Here is a 17,557-nt window from a genome sequence, read left to right on the forward strand (position 1 = left end):
TTATGAAACCAGCCGCCAGATGCACTTCCTTGATTCAAGCATATTAAATGTAATAATGTAATGAAAATAATGCAATAAAAAAGAAAGCTAAAACATCAGCCCCCATGAGCAGCAAGAGTGGAGAGGGAAAGGTGAGATTACATCATCACGGCAGTATCCATGGTAATTGTTTTATTACGTGTAACACCGTTCGACAGAAGGAGTGCTGTGCTCCAAGTGCCTTCATCTACGTACTCTAGCAGGCACCGGGAAATATTGGAAATATCTCCACCTTCACCGGTATTTGAATGCGGACCCCTTTCATGAGAAGCCAACACCTTAATGTGAATTAACTTATGAGTAGGAATAAATTATATGCATTCTCTGTGCCACTGTTTAAATTTATTACTCAATGGATGTAGTATAATTATTTAAGTACTCAGCTATTAAGTTAGGTTTCTAATTACGAAATTTGATCCAATTCGAGGCTATGCCTATTGTTTGAAAAAGTGACTCATGAAAAATGGATTTGTCAAAATATGCAATGCCAACAACCTTCTTCATTCTTCTTCTTCGTCAACATTTTTCAACTTCCTTACTTAAAAAAACCATTTTTGAGGTTTCCTGCAGCTTTTTTCTATTTAAGCTCGCCCTTCCCCCAAATTTCGAGGATATAATCAAGTGAATCTCGGGTAAGAAAAATCTAGAGGTGATGGGGTGTGCTTAACACATTACAGTACTTTCTGTACGTTGTTCAAGAACATAGACTTTGTAATACAGAAAATATTTGAAGAATATTTCCTCTATTCATCGGCCATTTTCGACTTTCTAAGTATGCACGAATAAGAATCATGGAAACCCATTTGGTGAGTATTGGGAACTGTATTACCCTATAAGGTTAAACCGCCTCAATGTGTTAAATTTGAAATGAACAGCGAGGGACGAAAAAAAGAAAGAAATGGTCAGCATAAAATTACCGGTGAAAAGAGCATTTAAAAAAAAGGTGTATATATATCAATTACCGGTGAAAAGTGTATATACATCAATTCTAAAAATCAAGCGCATCTCAAAATTTGTCCAGTTCGGTATAGGTATCTTTAACATAGTGCAATAAAATTAAAAAGTAAAATTCGAGCAAAAAACCACTCTTTGTTGGCAAATGTATATTTTTTATATACATATGCCAACGATATATGTATATAACATATAATGTATATGTTATATTGTTGTTATATTTTTCAGTTTCATGAATTTTTGGTTACATAGCATACAACTGCAAAAAACCAATGATTGCTGTTGATGGAAAATATGTTAATTTAGAGGTCTTGTCGATTTATGAACTTGCGTAATGTGAGTCGAATTTTTGTGGTGGGCCAGCGCATTCCCACCTCGGACGTATAAAAGGTAGAATTGTCGTTAATTCGTATGATATAAATAATGTTTAAATATGTTCTATTAGTCGTAGGATAGCCGTTGTATTTCACAAATGAGGTGTTGAAAACTCTGTTATAACCTCATCGATTGTTTTGTTCCGGCATAATACAACCAATAAGACACCATAGGCATAATCTTGGTATGTCCGGCATACATACAGGGATATTCTATATGAATATTAGTGTAGATGCAAATGGTGAGTTTGTGGTAGGATTCAAGCTCTTACGATACAGTACAATGGTACTAAATACTCGTACAAAAGTTACTGAATAGCCCTGCAGATGACAACTAATTGTGTCGTTTCCCACCAGGTGGCTCTGTTATCAACTTGTGCGAATGCATGAACGAAATAAGAACACGTTCTATATTCCGTTCACGCGTTCATGCATTTGTACATTATGGGGTGGTTACACGGTGAATTTTTCCGTTCATTCTCGCGTTCATACATTTAGACATTAACCCGTACGGGTTAATGCACCGTGTAACCAGGCCTTTATAAGCTATGAAATTCTCACATTTCATAGTATTGTCCTTACGAAATTGTTATATTTTTGAATTAAAATTTGTACACAATAGCACCAAAATCTAAATTCAGGTATGTGGTATCATAAAATTTTTCGGGAAAGAATTCCCTAATACCCCGGAAAGGAGGGCCACATAATGAGCCCCCGCCCCCAATCGCCCTGGGCCGGCCCTGCAGGATATGCTGATGAAGAAGATCTAGCAGAAGGACAGGTGGCCGTGAAGAAGGGCAAGGGACGGCCCCGAATGATTTACATAGAACGGTTTGTTAAGGATGAAAAAGGGAACACATACGTCCCTATGAAAAGACCAGCAGATATGAAGTCCGAATCGAGAGCTGTGTCGAACCAATGTTCGGATTGATGGCATCTAATGAAGGTGAAGCACAAAAATGATGAAGGAAGCAAACACCAGGAATTCTCTTTTCACTAAGCACAGTTCAAGCAAGTCGTGGTAACCATGAGACTACGCTCTCTCAGCAGACAACACGGTCGACTCTCTTGCGTCAGAACGAAAGGTTTAACGCACGATTTACATTTTTCCAAACAGACGTGTGGATGTGGATACTACTAACAAAGTTCCATGAGTGTCAAAAAGGTTTAGATTTTCGCTTATATTTACCTTATTATACAACTCGTGCTCATTTTAACGTCCGACGCATTTCCCCCATGTTGCAGAGGAGAGCAAGGAGAGACGGAGCACATTTACCTATTTACAGATATACCTTCTGGCACTTTATTCTCGCCGCGAGGATAAAAGTCTCAAATTTAAAAAAAATGTCTCTCCGACGTCTTTTTTGCCTTATGACCGATATTTAGGAAATCAGATATTAGTTTCGTATGTTATGCGAGAAGGTGTCTTCGTAAATGGTATATTTAGAATTTGTTTACGTTTTTCCTCGCGTCCTGGCTATTTTGTGTTTGTTGACTGTTCACTCAACGGCTGCCTTATCGTCCCTCCCCAAAACGGCTAGCTATTCCTTATGACACCCCTGCGCTCATCCTCTTCTCGCAAAGTACATCTCTGAACAAAAGCAAACAAAGCAGTGAGAAGGGGGATGAATATTCTTCCGAATACGTCACGTTTATAGTCAAGTGGAGCAACTTACAGATATACCTTCTTACACGTTATTCTCGCCGTGGAAATACAAGTCTCAAATCTCGATTAATTTGTTTCTGGGACGTCATTTTATCCTCAAAAGGACATTTTTGAAGCCAGATATTAGGGTCATATGCTATGTCAGAAGGTATCTTCGTAAATGGTATCAATAAAATTTGTTTACGTTTTTCCTCGCGTTCTGACAGTGTCGTGGCTGTTGACTATTCACTCAACGACTGCCTTTTCGTCCCTTCCCAAACCGGCTGTCTATTCCTAATGACACCCCTGCGCTCATCCCCTTCTGGCTTCCTACCTCGCCGAACAATAGATAAAAAAGGATTTGAGTAGGGGGATGTGTTGTCGCCAGAAGACATACAACAAGAGGAGCGTGACTGAAGGTCACGGTTTTGACGCCACATACCATGGATATTCACAAAGGTGCAAATGAGTTTCCAAGTCTTACAGGACAACAGAGAAAATCGGGAAGAGAGTGTAGTAAACGGCTTCAAACAAATAATTAAAACCAACATTTATCTTAGCAGAACAATAAGCTTCTAATAATTAAACAAAATGTGTGACCCCTTGCACCAGTTTATGAACAGTTACTTAGGTAACGCCAACATCGGGTTCTTATCCACCCTTTAAAATCAGCTAACCCTCTTTAACGGATACTTACAATTAGCCCTAATTAATAATGTAGCCATTTAAAAACGATAAGACAAAGCTTGCCCTATTCCTAATTTTTAATATGACTCATGACCCTTTAAAAAATTGTCTTTATATAAATAACTGCGACAAAAAATTTAAATGATTTGAAACCTTCATGATCTTTAAAACGAGTGCAGAATCTAAAAAAGTTATAAAAAAATATTCAACGTGACTCGATCCAACAACCACTACCGCAGCCATTATTTTTCATAATTATTTATTTTTTACTGCAATAATTTTACCTTTGAAGTTTTCTGACTTCTTGGATTTTTGAAACGGATGATATTCGAGAACATCGTGCAGCGTTGAAATGTTATTTTCTGCTTCGTAAAATTGAGTCGGATTCGCTTAAAATGTTGTGTACTGCTTATCAAGATGACGCTTTTTTATAGGGTCATAAGTCAAGTAGGGCGGCGGCGGAAGGATATTTTCGAAGCCAGCTATTAAAGTTGTACCTAACGTCAGAAGGTATCTTCATTAATAGCAACATTAGAATTTGTTTACGTTGTGCCTCCTGTTAAGCAGCTTGCGTGGTTGTTGACTGTTCACATAATGGCTGTTTTATCATCCCTCACTACAAAGGCGGGATATTTGTAACACAAACCCTTCGCTCATTCTATTTTAGCTGAGTACCACGCATGACAATAGCAAATAAAGAATTAACAAGTGGGGAAGTAGTCACCGCATAACGGATAAAGCTACATCTACATAATACCCTGCGAGCCACTTAGCAGGATGTGATCAATCACCAGCATGCAGCACGCAATTGGACTCCCACATGCACATCACACGGTCCAAAAAACGTCACGTATACTAACAAATTATATTACCATATGGTGGTAGAAATAATAATAAAATTAAGAAACATGCATTAATTTTTACATAGGTTAGTAGGCTACTCCACAAGTCGTGCAATCTATTTATGAGTTCTATCGCAGCCGTTATAATCTATTATTGACCGTGGAAAAAAAGACATTCTGAATCTGTCTATTTTACAGTCTATATCTCTTATTTTATTTATATGATCTGACTTTTGAAGCATGCCGGCGTCCGTAAGATATGGCTACCTTTTTTAGAAAAGACACTGCTCTTGAAATTATGTAAAAGCTTTTGTCAATTTTTCATTCTACGGTTTGACAGAGATTATCATCCGAGTTTATCTAAGAGGTCAGTTACACTAACAAAACTATCGTAACGACCTTTCACGTACCTGGCAGCTCTTCTTTGCACGCGTTCTAACTCTGTTATTAAGCCTTTTTCGTGACGGTCCCAAACACTGGCAGCGTATTCTAAATGGGCTCTAACGAGGAAAAAGTATCTAATATCTCTCACTTTGTCGTCGCACTTTCCTAATATTCTTTTAACAAAACCCATCTTACGATTCGCTTGACCGGTTACTTCCCGAATGTGTTCATTCCACGATAGACCATTATTGAGTCCTACTCCTAGATATTTCACGGATTCAACTGCCTTTAATTGGGTGCCCCGAATTATATAGATACGTTGTTGGGAGTTGTTCTTCTTCCAGAAATTCATTACTACGCATTTTTTTTTCAAATTTAATTCTAACTGCCATGCAACGCACCACGCTTGGATAGCAGCAAGGTCATTCGCTAGTTCATCTACATCTTTGCTGGAACGGATTTTTCTGTAAACTACATCGTCGTCTGCAAATAGTCGTAATTTACTGTGCACTACTTCGCCAATGTCGTTTATATAAAGAAGGAATAGGAGTGGGCCTATGACACTACCCTGAGGGACGCCAGAAGTGACTATAACCTCGTTGAAGACTACAAGGTCTAATACTACTCTTTGGACGCGGTCGCTCAAAAGTTCTCTAATCCAGGAAATGACATCTTCATGTAGCATTTCATTCCATAAGATTTCAGTTTTATTATTAACTTTCCGTGGAGTACTTTATCAAATGCCTTTTTGAAATCAAGAAAAATCGCGTCTACTGGAATTTTGTCTTCTGCGGAGACTAAAATATCGTGGGCGAAAAGCGCTAACTGAGTTTCGCACAATCTGATTTTCCTGAATCCATGTCAGTTCTCACTAACAAGTTTTGCGCGTCTAGGTGTTTCATTACCGAGCTGACTACGATGCGTTCGAGGAATTTACATGAGTCGGACGTTAAAGATGTCGGCCTGTAATTTGATGGCTGTTCCTTAATATTGGCGTTACATTAGCGATTTTCCAGTCGTTCCAAGCCAGACCTAGTTCAAGGGAACTAGGTCTTGCTTGATGGATTTGCTAAATATTAACTGCAAGTAGGGGGCAATTTCTGATGCTAGTTCTCTATATACGTGAGAAGGGATTTCGTCTGGACCAGGTGATTTCAATATATTTTCTATTCCGTGCGTACTAATGTAAATAGGCGGCATCTTTCGTGTGCAGAGATTGTCAGCGGTCTCGGGTGAGTTCTCGGAAGTCTCGGTGAATACGCTCATGAAGTAGGAATTTAATAAATTGGCTTTATCGCAACTGTTTGTCAACACATCTCCATTGTCGTTTCTCAGCGAACAGACGGTAGTACGTTTACCTTGAACTTCCCTAACTTATGACCAAAATGCTTTCGGATTATCCCGTAACTGCTCTACTAGTGTTTTTTTTTTAATTCGTTAATTCCTTTCTGAACTCTTCCTTCGTGGCGGCATTAGTCATCCTATATTTTTTAATTATTAACTCGCGTTCATTAGCTGATAGCTCCGTGTTGACTTTTACATTTCAGCATGACACGCTCTCTGTCGCCTAAATGATTTTCTCACTTCCGCGTCGTAACATCTCGGCTCGCTGCCTTCTTTTATTGTTTTACTTGGGATGTAGCTATTTATTCCCGAAGTTACGGGCGAAAGAAAAGCATTCCAAGTTCCCTCTACATTTAAGTTTAATATTGATTCTTGAAACGCGGGGAAAGCATTTTCCAGATGACTCTTAAACCCATCAAAAATATTGCTGACACTGGGACTGGAACCCGTGACAAATCCTACAGGTTAAGGACTAACGACTTAAACCGCGCCGACACGGCCATAGTTAAAGTAGTGCAACATACAAATATACTTCCTCATTACTCTCGCCGTGAGGATAAAAGTCTCCAGCCTCAAATAATTTGTCTCTGCGACTTCATTTAGGCCTTAAAAAGGATATTTAGCAAGCCAGATATTAGTGTCGTATGTTATGTTAGAAGGTATCTTCGTAAATGGTATCATTAGAATTTGTTCACGTTTTTCCTCGCGGTCCGACCATTTCGTGGTTGTTGACTCTTCATTTGAACGGCTACCTTATCGTCCCTACTCAAATCGGCTAGCTATTCGTAACGATACCACTGCGTTCATCCTCTTCTCGCTGAGTGCCTAGCCGAACAAAAGCAAACGAAGCAGTGAGAAGGGGGACGAATAGTACTCCTAACACGGCAACAATTATAGTCAAGTGAAGCAACTTACACAGACTTTCATACAAGTTATTCGCGCCGTGGGGATAAAAGTCATAAAACTCGAATAATATGTCTCACCGACGTAATTTTTGCCTTAAAGGGAAACTTGTGGAAGCCAGACATTAGTGTCGAATGTTATATCAGAAGGCGTCGTCGTAAATGGTAACATTAGAATTTGTTTACGTTTTTCATCGAGTTCAGACTCTTTAGGGTTGTTCACTGTTTACTAAACGGCTGCCTTACCGTCCCTCACCTCAAAGGCGGGATATTTATAAAGAAACACCTAATAATTTTTTATCACATTGCATGATACAATCAAAATAAAAGCTGGATTCATCCATTTCTTTTATGTTTTACCTTATGGTTTCGGACATAGCCAGTATTTTTTAAACGGAGTTTTGTCTTTAACTTTGGGCGGCAAATGAAAAACCGTTTAGAGAAATAAATAATCAACTGCGGCGTGAAAATAAGAGGGCATGGGAGGCCTGTCGGAAAAGATTGCTAGGAAATGCAAAATTTTCGGAAGAAAAGTTTGCATTTCCTAGAATTCCTAGAAGAATTTCGGTAAGCGAGTTGCATATTTTCTCTAGGACCTTTCACCTCCATTATGACTTTCGGAGGTCGAAGAAATCTGTTATACGGATCTATGAACTGAAACACCGACTTTGGTACCCTTCAAAACCTATGGTTCCACACTTTGGCTGTCATGTTGGCCCGATTAAACCCTATGACCTTTGACCCCCATTGTGACCCTTGGAGGTCACATAATCAACAATACGGATCTATGGACTGCCTAACCGACTTTAGCACCCTTCGAAACCTTTGGTTTGACACCTTGGTTTTCATGATGGTCCGACTTTTAGCTATATGACCTTTGACTCCCATGGTGACCCTCGGAGGTCAATTAGTGAATAATACGGGTATTTGGACAATACCAATGACTTGGGCACCCTATAAAACCCATGGATCGAAACCTTTGTTGGTATACTATTCCTTTTGCCACCCTTATGACCTTGACGGTGATCTTACAGGGTCAACGGTTGAATTTTCGTAAATAATAGTGTTATTTTCGGGTTTCTCGTGTCCGAAAACCTAAGAATAGTCACCTTGGTCAATGAAATTCAGACTTTTTTCTATCTCGATTTCTTTAACATTGAAACCCCATTAGGCAAATTCAAATTTTTGGTTTGGTCCCACTTTGTGAGGTCAAAAGGTCAAAATTGTAAAATTTTGCTTTCACTTAAAAAACTTAAGACCTTTTCCCAATTTTCATGAATATTGCTCGATGCAAAGTTCCTAAAACTACAGGTCAAAAATGACACAAGACACCAGGACAGTTTATATTTCGAAGCACTTGGAGATGAAGCACCCAAGAACATAAAAGGTATTGAAATACTGCTGCATCTTCCTCCAAAATGCAGAAATATTTTATAATAACAACTTATGGAGACGAAGAAAAGAAACTAGCATTAGCAAAAGGATGTCTTTCTATGCTATTTTTTCATAATCATTGCTTCAGATGTAAGGCCTGTATATCACTAGTTATCCAAACGGTTTTGCATCGCACATGATACATAACGCCGTTCAAACAGCTTGTGATTTGTTGCCCGCAGTTGTGGAAAATATTGTTATAAAAATATAATTTTATTTCTACATTACACTGTGCGTGTTCAAATGCTGAAAGAAATTTTGTGAAACTGCGGAAGTCGAATATAAGAAAATACTTGGTTACTGTAAAACGCCATAGTTAGCTCTTTCGTCAACTGTAGATAGAATTTTGAAATTATAGTACACTATGAAATCTTACTTTCTGTCACAGGTTTAAATATCCCAGTATTCTAGAAGAGAGTTTTGAAAAAGAATCCTTAAATTTAGCGAGAGTTTATACACAATCAATCAACTTTTTTTTTCAAAATTCATTGAAGTTATTGTAGGTGAAAAAATGTTTGTAATCGAAGTAGCGAATGAAGTTTAAAATTTAAAATATCTTTTTCAGAAGCGGTTAGAGAGTAATTTTCTTCCGTTCACCACCGCTAAGAGTAAACGTGAGCTCAATGAACAGGGTGCAATAAATCGTGCAGATGTCATGATTCACATTAAAAATTTCTACAGTAACTGCATAGATTATTTACAAGACCGGGCGCTTTATTAAATTATAATGAATATTTTCATTGGATTACATTAAAACATAAACTTAATTGGAATGATGTTCGAAAATCATTCGATCATTGTACACAAAATTTCCCATATAACAATATTTTCGAAAATGGTCTTTTTACTGAGGTATCATTATTAAAAAAATATATTGGTTAAAAAAGGGCTTCTGCACATAAACCTTGGGCTGAAATTCTAAAATCTCTTCTAAAATCTTGGGCTTCAGCACAAATCTTGATGGAGTACAAATTGTTATAAATATTTTATCTTTTTGAAAAAAGCATATTCCATATACCACAAGCTAATGCTGCGACTGAACGCGTTTTTTCTACTGTAAATGAAGTGTGTGCATCAGAAAATCTATGTGTGTAAAAAAATGTGCTATTAAGTGCTGAAACTTTGAAAGTAAAAATATCATCACCCTTTCCGACAAGAAATTCAGAAAAAATAACTCAAATATAAGAAATATGCCAAATAAAAACATAATACCTAACTTCATTTTTAATGCATCATATTTGTTAATTGTAATTGTGTTGGCATTGAAAAATATTAAAATACTATTTTTGCGTTGTAATTTTTTCTTATGATGAATTAATATTTAAGAAATAAATTAAAATAAAGACCACATTTTCAATCAAGAACCCACTCCCCCTCGGTCAATGGTGTTTGAATGGTCTATGAATGTTAAAATTTGGTCACCTTAGGTAAATATCTCGTAAAGTTTAATGCTCTCGGATTACGTGTTAACATACAAAGGCGTACCCAGGGTCATATATAGGGGGGGGGGGGCAAACCATGGTCTAGAGGGGGTGAAGCTCTGGTCTTGGGGAAGGAAAGCCATGCTCTGGGAGGGGAAGCCATGATGTAGGCGGCGGGGCAAGCCAAGTTGTGACATTTTAGCATGGAAAAATTGAATGAAAGCAACATTTTATGAAAATGATAGCATCGCATGTTGATGAGATTATTTTCTCGAAAAATAGTTTTATTTTAGTTACTTATCTTATACTAATACATATCATTTTTCGTTGGTTTGCAGAAAATTTGTTGTTTACTTTCATTTTAATTTAGCCCTGATTTTGCCCAAAGCCTTTTGCGATTTTTGCTTCTAGGGGGGGCAGCAGCCCTTCGCTGGGTACGCCCATGTTTATATATGCCATTCTTTATCAATGTATTTAATACGATCGCTTCTTGCTTAATCTTGGTTTATGTAACGTTTTGCACACAGTAAAGGCTACAAGATGCCTTAGTTGATCGCATAATTGTATTTATTAATTCTATAATCATTTTGTGTGCCCAATATCTTCGCTTTTTTTTTAGATAGAAAGATTGTTTATTATTCTAGGACTGATGTCCTCTCAGAACAAAACAATTCACAAAGCATATATACATACTTCAATATATTTACTCAATTTCTCATTGTGAGCAGTAATAGAGAAAAAAATATTAAACAATATCCAATCAGTGATACAAGTTTTATACAATGTATACAACGGTAAGCCATACAATTTAAAAATTTTACAATTTAAAATCAAAATTACAGCGTGGCGGTAAGCAATAAGCTATAGACCTTTGACTTAAATAATTTCAGAAACCGAATTTATTTCACACTTTTAGGCAACTCGTTCCAGAAATTTGACCGAACAACCTGGAAAGATTTCTGGAAAGAAGTTGTGCGATGGGCGGGATAGTATATAAAATTTATATCTGATCTCGTGGTAATCGAAGTAGTTTGTTGCTTAATTTTAAATAGCGTAATCGGGCTGTTCGTGACGAAACAGTGAGTAGAGAAAAGCTGCTAGGAAATATTTCCGGCGTTTTTTAGTTTGAAGCCAACCAATATTTTTAAGGTAGGGTGAAATATGGGTATCTCTTCGGATGTTGAACACAAACCTCACGCAGGAGTTAAGAAGGCGTTGGAGTTTTAAATCTAGATCATCTGGGATATTGTTGTAAACCAAACAGCAGTAATCGAAATGCGGGAAAACAATGGAGGATATTAATAGTTTCCTCGTTTTAATAGGTAAGACTTCTTTATTTAATTTTAATAGATATAAAATTTGGTTTACTTTCTTAGAGATATCTTGAACATGATTTAACCAAGAGAGATTATTCGACATAGCTACTCCGAGATTTTTAACAGCGTTTGAGAAGGGAACTTTAACATTACTCACTTTGACATTTGGGATTAAATCAAGGTCTATTTTATTTATAAGTTTTGTGGAGCCTAAGATAATGGCTTTGGTTTTAGAACAGTTTAAAACTAGATAATTATTTACAACCCAGTTTGATATTGAGGCAATGTCCTCATTCACTTTTTCAATAGTATTTTCAAGGTCATGAGGAAGACAATGTCGATAAATTTGCAAATCATCAGCATAAAGCATATATTTACAATACTTAAGGTTGTGAGGAAGATCAAGAAAATAAATGGAAAAAAGCAAAGGTCCCAATACAGAGCCTTGAGGAACACCGCAAGTTACATCATTCCATTTGGATATATTCCCACTAGAGTCTTTGACTGCTTGGCGGCGCCCAGTGAGGTAATCGTGGAACCAATTTAGTACTGAGCAGGAAAAATTCAGGCACTTCATTTTTTGTAGAAGCTTAGAGTGGTTGACCCGGTCAAAAGCTTTGCTAAGATCAAATAGCACTAAAACAGTGACCATTTTATTATCGATTGCACCTCGTACATCATCCGTGACTTTTAAAAGAGCGGATTGAGTACTGAAACCTTGACGAAAACCAGATTGAAATGGGTCAAATCTTTTATTCGCAGTCAGGTAATTTGTAGTTTGTTGATGCACAATTCGCTCGAGAACCTTAGATAATGCGCATAAAATGGATATTGGACGGAAATCCGAAGGAGAAGTTGGTTTCTTAACTTTGTTGATCGGTCGAACTAAAGCAGTTTTCCAGCATGAGGGATATTTAGAGGAAGAGAGTGAGTAATTAAAAATATCAAGAATGACAGGTATAGTTAATGGTAATGATTTTTTAATAACATCAATGGGAATACCATCAGTACCTGTAGCATTGGATTTAGAAAAAGCAAGGAATTTCTGCAGAACTTCTTGGGTAACGTGTTCAAAGAAAAAGTTGGTGTCACTGAATGGAACATGTGGGTCAGTTACTGAGGCATTACCCGACAATAAAGAAGAAGCAGAGGTAAAATAATCGTTTAGTTGGTCTAGTGAGAGGTTAAATGGCAATGAATGCTGCTTATTGGAGATAAGTCCAAGCTGGCGTAGCTGCTTCCATACTTGATTTGGCTCATTAACATGGGATAAACGAGAAGAATAATAGCAACGCTTTGCCTTTACTATCAAAGTTTTAACTTTGTTCCTCATAGTTTTAAATTTATTTTGATAGTCAACATTCCCGGTGCGAAGAAAGGCTATCCTAAGACGATTTCTTTCCTTGATATTATTCCGAATATCGTTAGTAAACCATGGTGTAGGACGGGATTTGGGGTAGACGGTCTTTACAGTGGTTTGTGAATTTATGCTTGCCAGGAGGTTTGCGTTAAATAGCTTTTCAGAGACTTTGCAGCGGATGAGCGTTAAAATATCTCAAGCGCGTACGCGGCTGCGTTCGCTACCGTGACGTCACGCTCCCTCATCCCCCTCAATTCCCCGCCATGTGATGTTGGCCACCAAAGTGATAGGGAGTTCTCGCTGCGCTTCGCTTAGAAACCCCGGGTCCGGCTTCGCCGTCTACCTTTGTGGTTGTCCGAAGAATTTTAGTTCGAATAATGTCACCCGAATGTAATAGGGGCCAGGGGGTAGGGAAGCGCCCCGCTCATTCCTTGGAACGGCTTCGTCGTTCTTCGTTGAGAGGCGGCTTCGCCGCCCAGGGGTCGAGTGTGCCCCCCCGGGGCTTCCCCGCCTAGTCCTCGGAACGGCTTTGCCGTTCCTCGTAAGGGGTCGACTTCGCCGCCCAGAGGGCAATGGCAGTTCCGAACTGTTTCGCCGTTATTCATTTATTCATTCGTCTTCGCCGCTCAGGGGTGGAGGTAGCCCACAGCGGCTGCGCCGCTTGTTCCTAGGAACGCAGGGGGGCGCCTAGGGGGATTCGGGGGTTTTAATGTGTTGTACATGCGGTCACCAATCGTCCACAGTGACAAGGGTACTGCAAGCGTAATAGTGGCGACAAGTACCCATATAAAAAGACTTAATAGCAAATTTTAATGTTTTTGCGGGGGGTTCCAACGGAATACTTTTTTTACGGTTTTAAACTTGTGTTTAACCAGTGGTCACCAATTGTTCTCATAAATTCCGTGCCGATAAGTTTTAGGGGTCCGGAACAGTGGCGGAATTCTGACGATTCTTTTACCCGAAGAGGCGATTTATCAGAAAATTCTTTTTTTTTTTGAGGTTTCACGGGGTTATCAGGGGTTTTAATAAGTGGTAGGGCGGTGAACACCGGCTGAATTGTGACGAAAACTACTCGGAAAGGCGACTTTTATTTTTTTATTTTTTTCAGCGAGTGTCCAGGAGTAGGTCGGGGTTTTTAAGGTATTTTTTCCGTATGGTTTACGGTGGCCCGCCCTCAATGCCCAATTCCGGATCTAGAGCTCAGAAGGGACGGGTAGTGCAGCGTAATGTTTGCGAGAAGTTCCCTTTTATGAGACTTAATGGCACATTTTACATTTGTGGGGGGTTTCAGGGGATACCGGGGGTTTATATGTGAGTACTCCTGGCGGTCACCAGTCGTTCACATAAATTCCATAGTAATGAGTCGTTGGGGTAAGAACCAGAGGTGGAATAGTGACGAAAAGTACCCAAAAAGTAGACTTACATGCAAAATTTTATTTTTTGTGGGCTGTATGTGGGGTTACCGGGGGATTATAGGTTTTTACTGCCAAGGGTCATCAATCGCCCGCATCAATTCCGTAGCGATGAGTGGTAAGGCTTAGAAAAGCGGCGGAATTGTAACAAAAAGTACCCGAAAAGGCTACTTTAATACAAATTTTAAATTTTTAGGTGACTTCAGGGGGTTTACAGATGACGATACTATATGGTCACATCCATTTACTATCATATCTAAGAGAAGTTACCCCTATGACATCCATATTTCGAGAGTAATACAGTAAAAAGTAAACCTCTCCCCGGAAAAAAATTAGTAGTGTCCGCCAATTTCATTTTTTTTCGGTAAATTGATTGAAACATTTTATAAATTGTTACGTTTTTTAAAAACTCATTTATAGTTGTATATAAATTATGAGTATCAAAGACATCGCTCAGGAAAATGTTGACGAAATTTTGTGTTAATATTTTGGAAATAATAACTTTTCGGTGATTTTCGGAAGATTTAAATTTTTTTCTGAGTAACCGAATACGACGAAAGAAAACAGTTACCTACATTTCGTAGAACATGTTATGAGAATATATAATGACCATTATATGGTATACATGATAAACTATGTGAGTAAGCAACAAACAAATCAAAGTTGCTTCTCGAACTACATTTGTTTTGATGGATTATAGATATTGCGCCTTCATGCTCGGCCTTATATACCCATTTTTCTATGATGCGTGATTGTCTGGAACATTCGATTGGTGCGAGTGTGCTTATTAAAATAGAATTGCGCACGAGTTGATAGTTCTAGAACGCACGGGGAGACATCCGTGTACCTAGATTCCACTCATCAGTCACTTGGGTCCGCCTAGCGGGTGCCTGGGGGTCCGTGTAAGGGAAGTTCTTCGATTGACTAGGATAATCCTAGGGAAGAGAATAATACTCTTGTCCAAGAGCCTCAGTTTAAATTACCCTACTTCGAATTGGCGAACTCCGAATCTTTTATTTCTCACCGATACTGCCCCTCCGAGAGGACCATATTCGCAATGCATAATCCCTCAGCGTCAGCCGATATCCCAAATCTGAGTAGACCCAGCTGTCCACGAGAGGACAATACGTAATATCAATTCGTCCAATGGCCACCCGTCTATTAACATGGATATAAGGCACACATATATCAATACTCCTCTTACTATAGGCAAGGATATTTGGGTTATACATTTGGTAATACATTGCATTAATACAAATAACGAATTTAATAACGACAGTATTTTTTTAATAGTATAAGCCCAATCTTCATGCACATCACTAGATGCTTTAACAATATTTTCATTTTATTCGGATGGATTTTACACTGACATGCCAGTTGCAAAATATAGTCAATGCCATTTAATTTTACTGGATTTGTTTCAATACTTTAATTTTCACAAACATATTAATGTAGAATGTTTAATTTATACATTATTGGCAAATAAATTACCATATTTGATTTTATACAACCTTTCAGATAATATAGCAAGATGTATACAAATATTAATGTAATTTCCTTCACCCGTACTAAGTCATTGAGAACAATAACAGGCTTAATATATTAATATTTTCAATAGCATTTTGAAGAGCATAATTTAATAGCCTTTTAAATCACGCCAAAGCACCAAATAGACAAATGACAATGGGTCAAAGAAATAATATTCATAAAAATGAAATAAAAAACAACCACATTCCAAACAAGCCAATATTTAAAAGTATAATAAGTATAAATAAAACAAATTTGCAATGATATGGAATGTAATAAAGATCACAGAAGATTGTGAAAGAGTGTTCACGAAATCGTTACCACGATACATGCCGACCTGCCTAATGAGAGTTATTTCTACTCGACGTCAAGATACAATGTAAAATACCTACTCCCCTGCCCCAAATCTCAAACACTGCTAGAAAAAATATGGCATTTGTCAAAAAATATGCAAACAGACACTGTTCATAAATATACACAAATATGCAAAAAATTAAATTTTGGAGGCACCACAATTGTACAATATAAAGAGCAATTAAATATAAATTTTATAATAATGTAAAATGTAATAGTAATCACAGATGCATATCAATTACTTTCCTTAAAATTTTCATGTATACCTACATTTACAAAACGAAAATGCACCAACTGTTTTAGCCAGGGATAAGTCATATTCGTATGACATCAAAAAGCCTTTTCACTCATTCATAAATCACACTCCATTCACCCATTCATAAAATCACATTCATCCATTCACACAGCCCTGCCTACCTAAATATGGAAGCTTTTCCTCTCCATGGGGTAGCCATAGCAAGCGCTGTTTTGTTGTCCACAAGCTTCACCTTTAAAAAAATAAATAAAATATACAATCCAACAAAGGGGCTACCAAAAGAGTTACCTGTCAGAAAAATACTTATACTTTCAAGGAAGATGAAATAAAATGTGATTTTTTTAATGTCTAGAAGTTTTATATATTTAAAAATGCAAGAGGGTGCGATTAAAAATTTATCAACTCGGATTTAATCGGAAATATTTCTATGCATTGTAATCTTCAAAGAATGGAAAAATGTGATCGGACACTCATGAAATTTTTGAAAATATATCTGTGAGCCTAGTGACGTTTTCATTTATGAGCTTATTATGAATTAATGGAGGAATTCATTTATATTACTGAAAATATCTAGCAAGTGCAATCTTTTGCAAATTATATTGTAACCGGTGCATTCTGCCCGCTTACATAGTGGCGCATGAGACGGGAGTGCGAGGTAAAGTAAGGCCGTTTTTTTTTCTTTTGATATGTGTTCGTGTGAATGTGTGCGTGAGTGTCATGAATCATTGAGTCCCCATTTGATGTTTCCCTATTTTCCTCCCCACAATTTGTAATGCTCTCCCTTTCCCCCCCCCTCCATATGTGTGCAAGTCGAATTCTTAAGACGAAGAAGAGCGTGGTTTCTCCCCCCCCCCCCGTGTCCTTGGTGAAGTGACCGTCCAGCCCCAAGTGCATCATCCCTTTATTTCCCCTGACCCCCCCTCCCCGGTGTTTCCTCCCCTCAATGGCTATATAACGTGGTGCACCGGAGGAAAAGGGGCTTAGATGATTTTCTTTTTTGGCGATTCCAAACAAAGAAAAACACTCCCAAGAGTAGGCGGAGTGTGGGGAGGCAGAGAAAAAAAGTTGGTGGAGAGATCCCGAGAGAGAGAGAGAGGGTGCCCAATACGAGTAGGAGTTGCAAGGTAGACTCGTGGTGCTGATGAAAGGATCTCCCAACTGTCGCAGAGAAGCCATCTCCCACTCGTGAACCTGCCGGAGTTGACGCAGAGCAGCATACGCCGCGGAACGGAATCGCCACGATCAGCAGATCGAGAGCCCCGAAAATTCGACAAACTGTAAGAGAAAAGCCACGAAATCCCATTCC

Source organism: Ischnura elegans, chromosome 11 (assembly GCF_921293095.1).
Source record: "Ischnura elegans chromosome 11, ioIscEleg1.1, whole genome shotgun sequence".
Taxonomy (NCBI): Eukaryota; Metazoa; Arthropoda; class Insecta; order Odonata; family Coenagrionidae; genus Ischnura; species Ischnura elegans.